The sequence below is a fragment of the Patella vulgata genome, chromosome 3 (genome assembly GCF_932274485.2).
Source record: "Patella vulgata chromosome 3, xgPatVulg1.2, whole genome shotgun sequence".
NCBI classification, from domain to species: domain Eukaryota; kingdom Metazoa; phylum Mollusca; class Gastropoda; family Patellidae; genus Patella; species Patella vulgata.
In genome coordinates, this window is record NC_065881.2 from 13,777,007 (window position 1) to 13,791,145 (window position 14,139).

Genomic DNA, 14,139 nt, shown 5'->3' on the forward strand with positions numbered 1-14,139 from the left:
CTTAAATTAAACAAACACCCACGGCAAAATCTAAGGCCCAATTCAGATTTCGTCAAGGTCGCAAGATGTAAATAGGGTTAGGGCACATGATTGTTGACGAGATTGTAAGTTAGGGTTGGGTTAAGGGTTAGCGCTAGAGCCGTGTACATCTCGTGACCTTTGACCAAATCTGCAGAGGGCCTTAACTTTTAAAACTAACAAACTCCCAAACATCAATTGCTGAAAGGTGTGTAATGCTTCGAATCAAGATATTCACTCGGAGTGGATACGACATTTAGAGGGCTAATAGTTCTATTCTTTGGAACTTTAAAATAGATGAAATTGGGTCTAAAAGCACATATTAATGTAATATGAATGTATATAAATTGATTTATATTCAATGTTTAAATTTTTTATTGTAATTTCTAATCAATTATGTTCGGTGAAATACGTGAACAGTTAAAATTTAACGCCTTATACCTGAGGGTTTTTTTTGTTTTTTTTTTTGTTTTTTTGTTTATTTTATTATTAATTTGTCGTTTATGAAACAGCTATTACTAATTAATTCAGCATTGCCTTGTAGGACATGGTTGTATTTGTTCATTACACATGGCCCCCGAAACCATAGAATACACGATTCGTGTGCTGATTTTAAAATGTTCATTATGTCTGAAATATTGGTTATTAGGATCCCATACTTTCACGCCAAGATAGCAACATCAATATTGGTTGCTGTGAATCAATTTTGAATTGTAATTGGTGTTATTTATTTTGAATATTATGGGAAATATTGAGTTAGAGGGTTAGCTCCTTTAACCAGTCAAAGTTAGTTTTAAATTTATTATATAATATAACGTCTAGTCAAAAGTTCCAACAAATATGGCACCATGACATTAGGAATGACCTAGTGAACAATACAAGGGGGGGGGGGGGGCGGGATTTCGTAATGTTATAATTTTAAATGTTTGGAAGGTATACCCCATCATTGATGCAGGACGGAGGGGCTGAGAAGGAAAGCTGTCTAGTCGTTCGGATGGGACGAAAAACCGAGGTCCCGTGTACACATTGGCGTGCACGTAAAAGATCCCTTGACAGTTGGAATTCGATATAAGAGTAGGCCATATTGCCGCTGTCCGGGCAAAATTTCCCTCATAGCACACTGTATGGTGTATGGCCGTCTTAATAAGCCCAGTCGAGCAGGATATAGGACGTTAAGCCCCATTTCATTTCATTTCACACGCCATCATTTTTACAAACACGTTGACATACTGTAAATAGCCGCGTCACAGTTATCGGACAAACTCTCATTAAAGGGGGATAATAATATATTGGTGATAATGGAATAATCGATGTTGTACAAAACTTGCCATATTCTAAAATGAAATAAGATGATTTCAAATTGGTATTCAAACTTGTATTTAGAAATTCCATTTAATTATATACAAGCAAATAATTTAATGTAGTTTAACGTCGTATTTTTCTGCAACAGGGTAGGTGATTGGCGGAATTGTTTACGGGCGGGGCGAGTGCGATGACCAGGTCACGCATTGATTCAAGTGGCGTTGATTTGATACACCACTTGTACGTGACAAGCGGTAGGTCGCCTGTACATCCACGTGGTTTTCTCTGGATATCCCTGTTTCTCTCCACTGCTAAAGACAACCACGCGAAATGACCCAGTTTGTTCCGAGGGGCCGTTAAACCCATCGCGGGTTTTCTCCGGGTCCTCCGGTTTCCTCCCACGCGCAAGGGAATTATTGAACCAGATAATTTAACCAGATAATAGTTCCGAAATGAACTTATAAATGAATAAATGAATACAATATTGTTGAATGGCACAAGCGGGGTATTTTGCGCCAAACAGTTTGGGTTAGGCTTAGCATTAGGGTTATGGTGACGTTACTCGAACATTATAAAAGCAAAGTAGATAATTTATGCAAATTTATTCAATTTGATAAATGACATCATCAGAAAAGAAATAGATATATATGGTTTGAATTTTGTTTTTCAAAAATTCTAAATTTAAAGAATCTGGTTTTCACTTCCGCACGCCATTAGACATTCGGTAATGGTGTCAAACTTGTTCTCGTTGCCAGAACATCCACCGTAGATGAATTTTTCACATCTTTTGGTTTCTTGATCCCAATGATATCGTGGAAAGAATCCTTTGCACATACCCGGCTTCGCTGGTAAATTACAAACTGAAAATAAACAAATACGTCAATAATTAGAGATACACATGTACATTATGTAAGATTTAGATAAAGAGCTGGTCGTTCTTGCTATAATAGTTCAAAAAGAGATAATGCAAAATGAATATACTGAAAATGTTATTCAAATTACTTTATTCTGGGCGACGATATCAGCCCTTGAAGGTTTGACATCATTTCGTGTGCACTAATTGTAAGCACCATACTGGTTGTTCGAGTCTTAGCTTAGCTTCACCATTTGTAAATTAAATCATAAAATGGTCGACCCGATCTAATCTACTTAACATGGGACCTTAGGTCCTATCCGATGGCATCGGGAGTTGATTATGGTCTTATCATGTAAATACATGTCTAATTATCATTTAAGGCCTAAAGAAAGGCCTGCAAATAGGCATATTTAGCTCTTGCATAATGTATGTTTGAATAAATAAATAAAAATCCGGACATATATTCCCACGGGACACCACGACATCCTACTCAGTGAGTCAGTGCATTGAACATATAACAACAAATATATAATTAAGTTTTGTACCATCATAATAAAGCTTTAAGAATTTGACTGTTCTGTCGTTCGGATGGAACAAAAAAACGAGGTCTCGTGTAAAAGAACCCTTGCCAGTTGAAATTCGATATAAAACTAGGCCTTAGTGCAGCTGTCCGGGGAAATTTCCCTCCTAGAACACTCTATGGCATATGCCCATCTTCATTAGCCCAGTCGGTGCAGAACAGTAGGACGTTAAACCCCATTTCATTTCATTTACTTATATTGAGGTATCTATCGCGCTATGAGGAAACTTTCGCATCAGTACGAAAACGTCATTGGTTCGTGTGTACATGTGACATCAACCTGTACATGAGTGTTCGGTCAGTGAAAAACTGGATTGACGTACGTATGCAAACGAAAATGTTTCTTGTGTCATTATATTGAATTTTCACATTTTTGAGGCCTTGTTTATATTGTTGATTGTGTAGAATTTGTAGAATGTGCTCAAATGCATTATTATGCTTGATTGGTTGTATATCTGTCAAAAAATCTATTGGAAAAACTTTGCCTGGAACGCGAAGTTCATGGAGTGAAATTAACGCCATCTAGCTATTATCGTAGGTCGGATTGTGAAACCGTTTGTTAGAGGACATGAAAACAAAAAATATTATGTTCGTTTTAGTGTTCGTTTTCGTACCGTTAAAGGTCCATATTGACCCCTATACGCTTCCATACTTCTCTTCTCTCTCGCATATATTGTCGTAATCAACGTACACAACACATACCATCACGGCCGAACTGACCTTTGACCTATTGTATTCAATAAAGAACAATGAAACGGGTACATGTGACATAACCATGAATAGTTCACGACCAGGAAATAAGATCAAAGCTAACGTAGCAAATAGTATTTTATCATGTAAACATTAGACTGGGACCAAAGAACGCAATAAGAGTTCGAGCGATTGACATAGTTCTGCCGAGACAAGTTGTTACATTTCAACTGTATGAATGACAATTTTTGACAACAAACTCTTCGAAAATAAATCAAATTTATATTTCAAGAACTGTTAAAGCGTTAACTCACATTTCTAATTAATGTGTGTTTGTTAAAAAAAAATAATGCTTGACACTTTTTAAGGAATTTCAAGCACTGAAAAATAGCAGGGTCCACCCCCCCCCCCCAATTACGTACTATATTAATTTAAAAATGCTCTGCATGACCGTGCTGCATATTTCCCTTACTGTATAAAGCCCACGACACCCTCGTCCGCGATCCAGAGCTGGACGTTTTCAACTGATGGATTTCTCGAATTTTATAACTCAGGTCTGTTAAAATAGGTTTACGTAGTATGTTAAAAAGCCAAAGTGACGAAATTGATAGTTCCCCAAGATTTTCCAGCGTGGCGCAGGACTGAGGTTCTGACAGGACCGCGTCTAGTCGCTGGATGGGACGAAACACCGAGGTGCAGTGTATACGTTGGTGTGCACGTAGAGAAACCGGGACAGTGGGAATTCGATATAATCAATGAAAGAAATGTTGCTTAATGGCAAGTCAGCACCAATATCGCGCCAAATACATTGTGATAGTAATTAGACAAGTTAAATCGTGTCACAAAATATTACATGCATAAATAAAAACAACGTATAGTCGTTCGGATGGGACCGAGGTCCTGTGTACACACTGGCGTACACGTAAAAGAACCACTGAAAGTGGGAATTCGAGATAAAAGTAGATCGTAGCGCCGCTGTCCGGTGCAGAAAATTGGGACGTTAAAACCCATTTCATTTCAGGTCACGTCTGTTAACATTACATGTTTTACCAGGGGCGCTGACAACACGTGATAAATAAAGGGTGTTTCATGTTTCTACGCCCCTGGAGATTTACTAACAGGATCTGGCGCGCTTTCTCGCCATTTGTTCAAAACAATCGATACTACTGAATTCTGTTTTTTGAGATGGCGACTAATAATTTTAAATAAATACTTATTTTAATTTACAGTAGCTCTGTGTCGATCTTCACAGGCTGGTTAAAAAGCTAATTTTCGATTTGTTATGATTTCATGGCAAATTGTGCACAATTTTAACGGCGAATTAGTTTAAACATACATTATGCAAGAGCTAAATTTGCCAACTGCACGTCTTTCTTTAGGCCAGAAATGTTATCTAAATTATTAATTGGACATTAATTAACTTATCCAGGCCATAATCAACTCTCGATGTCATCGCTAGCCTGCGATATATAATGGATTAAAATCATATCTGCTGCTTAGCGCTCATTGATAATTAATTTTTAAAAATGGATAATCGAGACTATGTTTTTTTTTATCGTACCGACTTTAGTAATGATGATCGAGGCCAGGCCCAAAATTCAATCGCAAAATTCTCGGTTCATATTGGATCAATTTGACTGAAATTTTCAGCAAATTCCCTTTACATGATCTAGTTTTTAACTATTATAGTGAGAGCTACAAGCTCTTTATCTTATCTCACATAATGTATTTTTAAATATGCCAGTGCGCTTGAAAGATCAATAATTATTGTTAAGCAATATGATTATTATCATAATTAATGAAAATGAAACTTGAACAAAGAATCACGTGTCAAGAACTCCAGAGTGGCACAAAAACTTAAGGAGTCGCAAAATTTCTAACTACTTGCCGCAAAACACGTCATTGCGCGTGATTCACAAAGCCCGCTAATGATGTATTTGCTCGATAACGTTAAGCGAATACTTTTCGATGCGCCGCCGAAAAAGTTTGTAAATGGTTTCTTTTATAAAGTATGTGTTATAGATTATTACCCTTAATTATGGCTATTTTGAACATTTTATTATATACAAAAATTACATTTTTTGTCTCTTTAGACGGAGACCGTTATAGCTTAGCACTATCACTCAATTGATAGTGCCACGGTAACCCAGTAACTATGAAGTAAAATGAAATGAAATGGAGTTTAACGTCCTACTGTCCTGCTCCGACTGGGCTATTGAAGACGGGCATACGCCATACGGTGTGCTATGAGGGAGGAAGGAGATTTTGGAGTACAGTAGGACGTTAAATCCCCTTCATATCATTTAATTTACGTTCCTGTACGTAGTTGTTTAGTGTAAAATTTATGCCTCACACCCAAATATCAATTTAGTATTCCGATAATACAACCCCACAATGATCCCCATCTCACGATAACCTGTTACATCCGACCAGTGTTAATCCCATTACTTGTTATATCCGGCCAAGGTTAATCCTACTAATTAGCCACCGACTTTGATGCTGAATTAGCCATCACAACTTTTAGTGAATATCGTGCAGATATTGGCTAGGTTTGGAATATCAATTGACTAATGAACTTGTAGTCAAACTAACAAGTCATTATTTTTAAATAAAAGTCAACATTACGTAATCTATATAAGTCAAAAACTGCGTAATTTAATCAATGGAATACCGCTTTAAATATTTAGTTCCAAATGAACCAGTTATCGCCCAGGTTATTACTTTGATGAAGCCCGTTTTCCATGTGCGCGTTTTCGCCCGATACATGGAATGAATGAATGAATTAAATGTTGTTTTATGGCACGTCAGCACCAACCGAGCTATATTGCGCCAAACATATGGTGATTTATGCGATACAGGTTTAAAAATATATATCACAGAAAATAAAAATATATGCATAGATAAAAAAAAATATAACAGTAAATAAAATTAAAAATACAAATAATCTTTTATATAACTAATTAAAAGATACATATACAATTAAAATTTTTGTTACAAATCTGTCTCTTTTAGATTATCACATCCAGTTTCTTCGAGTGTTTGTAACACATCTACCGTAACAATGATCTCTGTGTTAAAATTATATTTGGAATGTGTTTAACCAGTTCTGTCGGGGGACCACGTGGTTAAGTGGGTAAGACGCTGGCTCGCTAACCTGGAGGTCGGGTGTTCGGTCCCTGCATTGGCCGAGAAAGTTCATCCAGATTTTCCGGCGTGGTTTCCCCTTGTCAGTGATGCAGGACGGAGGGCCTGACAAGGACAGCTGTCTAGTCGTTCGGATGGGACGAAAAACCGAGGTCCCGTGTACACATTGGCGTGCACGTAAAAGATCCCTTGGCAGTTGGAATTCGATATTAGAGTAGGACGTAGCGCCGCTGCCCGGGCAAAATTTCCCTCATAGCACACTGTATTGCGTATGCCCGTCTTCATTAGCCCAGGTTAGTAGCAGAACAGTAGGACGTTAAACCCCATTTCATTTCATTTCATTTAACCAGTTCTGTCACATATTGTCCTGTAACGCTCTACTGTTCTGCTCTGACTGGGCTAATAAAAACGGCAGTGTATTATGAGGTAAATGTTTCCCGGACAGCAGCGCTAAAGCTTATTCTTATATTGAATTCCGACTGCCACGGATTTATTTACATACACGCCAATGTGTACACGGGACCTCGGGTTTTCATACCACCCGAACGACTATACAATAGTTGTATGGCGCATATGAATCCGTGTGTGAATATATTGGAGTATGGTATGTACATGTAAAAGGTTGGCCAGCGGTAACATAAATATAGCCGATTTCTATGTTTCTATTAAGAATATTTTACGAGCCTATATTAAGCAAATGGTGTCAGGCATTAAACTAAAGCTTGTCAAATTACTTATCGAAACAACCCAATTCACAACTTTATTTAGACCAAAAATCGGAAACCGTAAAATAGTCCAGATATCATGAAAATCTTATCTTAGATTAGAATCGATAGCTATAATGTCAAAAACTGGATATTATGCTCCTATAATATAAGAAATTGCCCCGAATTAACAATGCATTCTCAAACTTAAGTTAAGAATTTGCTCAAAATTTTTCGCCTTTTTTAACTAAAATGTAGCCCTTTAGAATCGATAGCTATATATAATGTTAAAAATCGGATATTATGCTCCTTTAATATAGGAACTGGCCCCAAGTTAACAAAGCTTTTTCGGGCTTAAGTTAAGAGTTTACTCAAAATTATTGTTCGCCTTATTTTAACTAAAATATAGCCCTTTATAAAACTGTTGTTGTTTTAATGTATCAAATACATCAATTGGAAATTATGTGCAAAGTTTTGTGTTACTGGATCAAAGATATTTCTTGCACAAACAATGATTGAAACTGTCTGAGTATGCTTTGTGAACTCGGGGCCCAAACTGAAGGGAATGAAAGGGATTTAGCGTCCTACTTTTCTGCATCAACCAGATAATGAAAATGGCCATACGTTTACGAGGGACATTATACCTATTCCTCGTCGGATTTCGCGGTGTTGGGTGGCCTAATTGTCTGGCATTGAGTGGCGTGGTTTCGATTTTCTGCTTGTGTGACACGGGCTAGCGTCGCCTGTCCAACTTCGTGGATTTTCTCCGGGTCCCTGGTTTCCTCCCATAGCTAAAGACGAAATATTGAAATAAAACTGAACCATGCGTCTCAAAATGACCTAGTTTGTGTCGAGTGAACGTTAAACCCCATTTCTCTCTCTTGCGTTGCATTTCGAGTGACACGGCTTCTTTAACGTGTACACCAACCTATTCCTTGACCGACCCCCTTCTTCATGTAACCACTGACAACGGGGGATCACTCTAATAAATCTCTACCAACACCGGGATTGAACCGTCACCACCTGGTTAACTAGCCCAAACCTTACTAATATTATAAGAAATGTTTCCATACACAGATTTACAAACCATGTATCGGTCCACTGTTGGATGAAATTAATTTCGAGAGAGAAAGAGAGAGAGAGAGATGGGGTTTAACGTCCACTCGAAACAAACTAGGTCATTTCAATAATTCGCTTCCGCGTAGTGGTCTTTAGCAGTGGAAGGAAACCGGAGGATCCGGAGAAAACCCACGAGGTTGGAAAGGCAACCCTACTCCGTGTCACGTACAAATTGGGATTCGAAACCACGCCAGTTGACTTAATGACAGACCTTATGATACAGCGCGCACGTGCTAACCATCCGCCCCCCCCCCCTTTCGAAAGAACATAAACATTTAACTTAACTAAAACTTTGAATTCAAAATGTCCTTTTATGATACGTTTGAAACATAATTTAAGCTACTAATCGCATTTCAATTTAGAAGTCATGAAAGCTCCGTGATCATGGCGCTGACTCCCTAACCAGGAGTTCACGAGGTATTTTGGGACTTTCCAGGTTTGCCCTGTAAACCAGGAACTCACGAGGTATTTTGGGACTTTCCAGGTTGGCTCTCTAAACCAGGATATAACGGACTAGATCCCATGCTGACAGAGGAAGTTCCTCGAGATTTTCCAGTCTGTTTCCACACACGAAAAAGCGTCTAGTCGTTTGGATGGGACGAAAAACCAGGATCCGCTATGAATGCCGTTGGCAGCACTTTAGACATACCATGACAATGAAATGAAATGAAATGGGGTTTAACGTCCTACTGTTTTGCTCCTAAACTGGGCTAATGAAGACGGGCATACGCACAGTGTGCTATGGGGGAAATTTTGCCCGGGCAGCGGCGCTACGGCCTACTCTTATATCTAATTCCAATTGCCAAGGGATCTTTTACGTGCACGCCAGTGTGTACACGGGACCTCGGGTTTTCGTCCCATCCGAACGACTAGACAGCTGTCCTTGTCAGGCCCTCCGTCCTGCATCACTGACAAGGGAAAACCACGCCGGAAAATCGGGATGAACTTTATCGGCCAATGCAGGGATCGAACACCCGACCTCCAGGCTAGCGAGCCAGCATCTTACCCACTTAGCCACGTGATCCCCCACATACCATGGCAGTTGGAAATTGAACAAAAAAGTAAAACAGTAGCGCCACTGCGAGGGTAAAATTTTCCGCATAGCACACAGTATAGCGTATTCTCGTCTACATGAGCCAGGTTGGCGCAAAGGGTATGATATGCTAGACTCCATTTTGTTAAAGACTTTTACAAATTACTTGGTTAGAAATTTTAAAAACACAATATTTAATTTCATGTCTATCCCTGTAATTAAAAGGTAATCATGATTTTCATAGTTTTAAAACACACCAAGGCGTACGCCCGTTTTTAGCATGCTAGACGCCAGTTCATACCATTTTTTTAGACATATATACACACCTCTTATTCAGAAATTTTAAAAACAAACTTTCAATTGTATATATTATATAACTTTTAATGTTATGATTTTCCTTAAAAGGTAGAAACATATATAAATTTACTTACTCTCAGGTATGGCCTCAGATGGATACAAGAGACAAGACAGGGCAGCTAGACATAATATAACGTTGATCTTCATGGTGTAGAGGTATGTATTTGAACAAATCGTCGAGATAGATAAAGACCTGATATAAACTTGTAACACTGTTAATACACAGTAGACTTGTCGATAGAGGACAAACCCAACGACACACCTGTATATTTATATATACAGTATATTGACACAAGATTATCCAGTTGCTTTATTTATGTATTACGTCATTTAAACAACGGGAAGTTGTTGATAACCACGTATCGTAAAAGGGAGATACATCGGGTTAAACGCCCTACCTTTCTACATCGACTGAGAAGGGGGGGGGGGGGTAACGCCCACTTGACACAATCTGGGTCATTTAAATTTTATTTCAATAATGTTATTTAGAAGTGGGAGTAAAACAGAGGACCCGGAGAAAACCCACGTGGTTGGAGAGAGAGAAATGGAGTTTAACGTCCATTCGACACAAACTAGGTCATTTCTGAACTAACTTTGGTTTAAATTTATTTCAGCAATTCGTTTGCGCGTTACGGTCTTTAGCAGTGGGAGGAAACCCACGAGGTTGGACAGGTGACCCTACTCCTTGTCACGTACAAGCGTGAAACCAAAACAACTCCGCTTGATTCAATGACAGACCTTATGATACAGCGCCCATGTGCTAACCATTAGGCCATCCAGCGCCCTCTCCCACGCCCACGTGATTGGACAGGCGACCGTACCAATTGTCAAGTTCAAGCTCGGAATCGAAACCACGCAAGTGCATGTGTTAGCCCACTCAGTCACTCAACACCAAAATCTTAGAAACCAATTTAATGATTACAACACGTTGTACGGACGTTAAAACATCATCATTGCAAAAATGAATTAGGTCTACACTGAGTTTGATTTTCAAGGAAAGGAATTGATAGATAAATATTTCGCGCCTGGATGACCAGATCTACAATACCAATCTGTGTTTTCCCACCCTACGACCGTGTTATAATTCTAGATCAAGTATTCACATAAAATAACAGGAACATATTGAAATCACTTGGCCTCGTTGATTTGGCCCACTAAATAGGAGGCCCCGAGTTCGACCCCGGTGTTGATCTGCCTTGTGGGTGATGCATGACTTGTGTATTTTAAACCGCCTCCTTATATCATTATATAATTCCGTTGCAATGGAGTTTAACGTCCTACTGTTCTGCCCCGACTGGGCTAATGAAGACGGGCATACGCGATACAGTGTGATTTGAGGGAGATTTTGCCCGGACAGTCGCCCTTTTTTCGGCATTCGCATTTGCGTCGCAGTAAAGGCCAACTGGTGACAACAAGCCATAGACATTGATATAAATAGAACAAACAACTACTGACTCACGGTCTCATGCAAGAACTGTCAACATTTTCACCATCCCTCACGCAAGATGTATCTTAATTTTCATCATCCCCCATGCAAGAGCTACGATAATTTCTATCAGCTTGTGCAGAAGAAGAATATGGTTTACACTTATTCAGTTGGATCTAATTTCTTTATATATTTATTTTATTTTGGAATCCATCAATGTTATTCATTTCCAATAAAACATTTTATTTTTGCTTACATTTATATGTTGCTATTACGAAATTTATTTTGACTTCAAATGTTATATAAATTATTATACAGACATGTATTCACAGGACAATCACATGGCAATAACGTGATTCTGATTGTTAAGTATATGAGAAAGCTTCACCCATTTAATGATTTAATTTAAAATGGAAAAACTAGACCGAGTCTCGATTAACAAGTATCGTTGTTACGTTAATAAAAATTATAAGATGTCAAAACTTTAAACTGAGATAACCTCACTTAGAATAAAGTAATTTGAAATTTCTTCTATATACTAATTTTGAATTATCTATTCGTTAAAGGGACAATAACACTCTTGCTGGCTTGACAGCTCCAGAAAATAAAAAAAATAGCCTTATTCTAAGAGTTAGTGTCCTACCTGCTTTGTAAATTATCCATAAATCCTATTTTATTTGTCCAGAGGGTTCAAAAATATTTTTAAATTCAAGAAACATTTGAAAAGCTTTACGTCAGGCTTTTCAAATCATTTAGTTGAATTTTTCCAATTTTTTTAAATTAGGCGTGTTAAGATGAAATTTGTATCATCAATTAATTGGAATATTGTAAAATAGTACAATTTGTTGACCAGAATAAAGATTGGGACATATTATTCAGTTACAACAAAAGTGGTATTGAGCCTTTAACTATTATGCATAATGCATCTTTAACTTATTCCATGTTCGTATGACTAATTTCTGTAGCTGAGTTACATCTTTCAACGACTTTTTAGTCTACTTCTACAAATCTAATCATTGGATCCCAGGTAAGAATATTTTTCGTAATTGGCATTTCAACTAATTTCCAACCACCGTTGGGCGCGAGTAATAAATTTCAATACAAATACAATGAGATATGCCAACACAAAATGGTAGACACGCTTCTTTTTTTAAAATAATACATAGACATGGTTTTTGTTTAGTAGAATTAAGTTGTTATACACACTTTAAAAGCGTGTATTAGATGACAACCAAACGATGGTAACCAACCGTGTTACCTTCCTTACATGTTCAAAGTATGTTTAAAGGGACTATCCCGATTTAAACAAGAGTCTCAAAAATAAAATTCTGAGTACGTATGAAATTTGAGCGCCAAAATACAGAGGAATTGTATATTTACCTTGTCTCAAAATTTCAGCTCTAAATATTGAGTTGTTTGGACGTGAACGTCAAAACTGCTTATCCGGACACGTAACCCTTTTAATAGTAAGTGCAGGAGGACCGCACTACACGTAAAACAAGATTTCAGGTAAAGTTTTTCGTTGGGTGACCTGATAATCGACCCCCGTTCCTTTAGAGGTCTATACAATTAATGACCAATGTGTTGTACTTGATAACGAAAGGTAAATTTCAATTACACATTATTTTTATAAAATAAAAGCCTGGTTTTATCCAGACACCGCATAATGCAGCTTGAGACGCCATTTCCAGATAAAGACTGACGGCTTTAAGTTGTTTGAAAACGTATTATCACATATACTGAGTTAGTTGCTCGGCCCTAAGGTAGAGAATTTAATGGGATTTTAACACATAATTAAGCAGTTTTAATCTCGAAAATATTATTGGGATTGGCCTTTCAAAGATAACAGTGAACTCACCTTAAAAATTTGTCCATCATATTAATCTCAGATTTAATAATTTTAAAAAAGTAAAATAAAATAACAATTAACAGCCATGGGTGTGCAAATATTATTTCTTTAATTCATGTATTATTAAATGTGCAGGTCGTCATTCATATCGGAATAAAACCAATCATTTGAAGTGAACTGAAATACGAAGACCCACATCAATTAACTGAAATATAACAATCACATTGAAACGAAGAATAAATAGTTATCTGCATAGAAAATCCCTGCATCTTTTGATATCAACTATACTGTTCAAATACTTGATAAAATACAAAACTAACCCAACAATACACGCTAAACACAGTAGATCCCTACATTATAAATGTTACCAGTACTCGAGACAATTCGTTCAATAGACGAAGAACTAATCTATAACAATATGACTCCCTACTTAACAACCATCTTAAACACTTCACAGATATTACTAAATTGTGATCAAACATTTCTAACAATAGCACGAGAACCACTTCATTGGTCAATCGCGTTCAAACAAAGGTTAATAGAGTGATCTTTTCCTAACGATACAAGCGCCCCCTATAAGCTGTCACACCCCCTATTGTTGGACCACACCCCCTGTAATGAAATGCTGGATGTTGATGCCCTGGCTACAACGCGACACCATGGTTGCTTATAATTTAATAATTCCTAATTCTACAAAAACAACAAACAAAAAAACAAGACTATAAGGTGTTATCTTTATTTATTCAACGAAAAAGAATTTGTGAATGTAATTGAAAAATTGCATATGACGTCCATGAAGGAGAGTGGGGTGACGTAATCCACCTACCCAATTCGAAAATGGCTGGGGATATTAGCCCAATGCAATTGTAGTAAATATGGCCGAGTTGCCAAGTACAATGCGCGAAAGACTAGTACACATCAAGAGGCGGACTTTATCCATTTATATCGCCTGTTCTATTTATAGGATTTATAATGCTGTTAATGGATCGTCTGGTGTTCTCAACTGGTATAACTCAGTTGCAAACATGTAGGGAGTGAGTGGGTATGGGTACGTCCATGTT

At 37.6% G+C, this 14,139-nt stretch overlaps 1 long non-coding RNA gene across 1 annotated transcript; it reads right to left on the reverse strand.

Annotated features, from left to right (window-relative positions):
- Nucleotides 1-1,907: 1,907 nt before the first annotated feature.
- LOC126816230 (uncharacterized) lies at nucleotides 1,908-10,116 on the reverse strand. The gene is made up of 2 exons (XR_007678257.2): nucleotides 9,878-10,116; nucleotides 1,908-2,180 (listed from the first exon to the last, which is right to left on the reverse strand). It is a non-coding gene; the product is annotated as an uncharacterized LOC126816230 (long non-coding RNA).
- Between the last annotated feature and the right edge of the window lie 4,023 nt (nucleotides 10,117-14,139).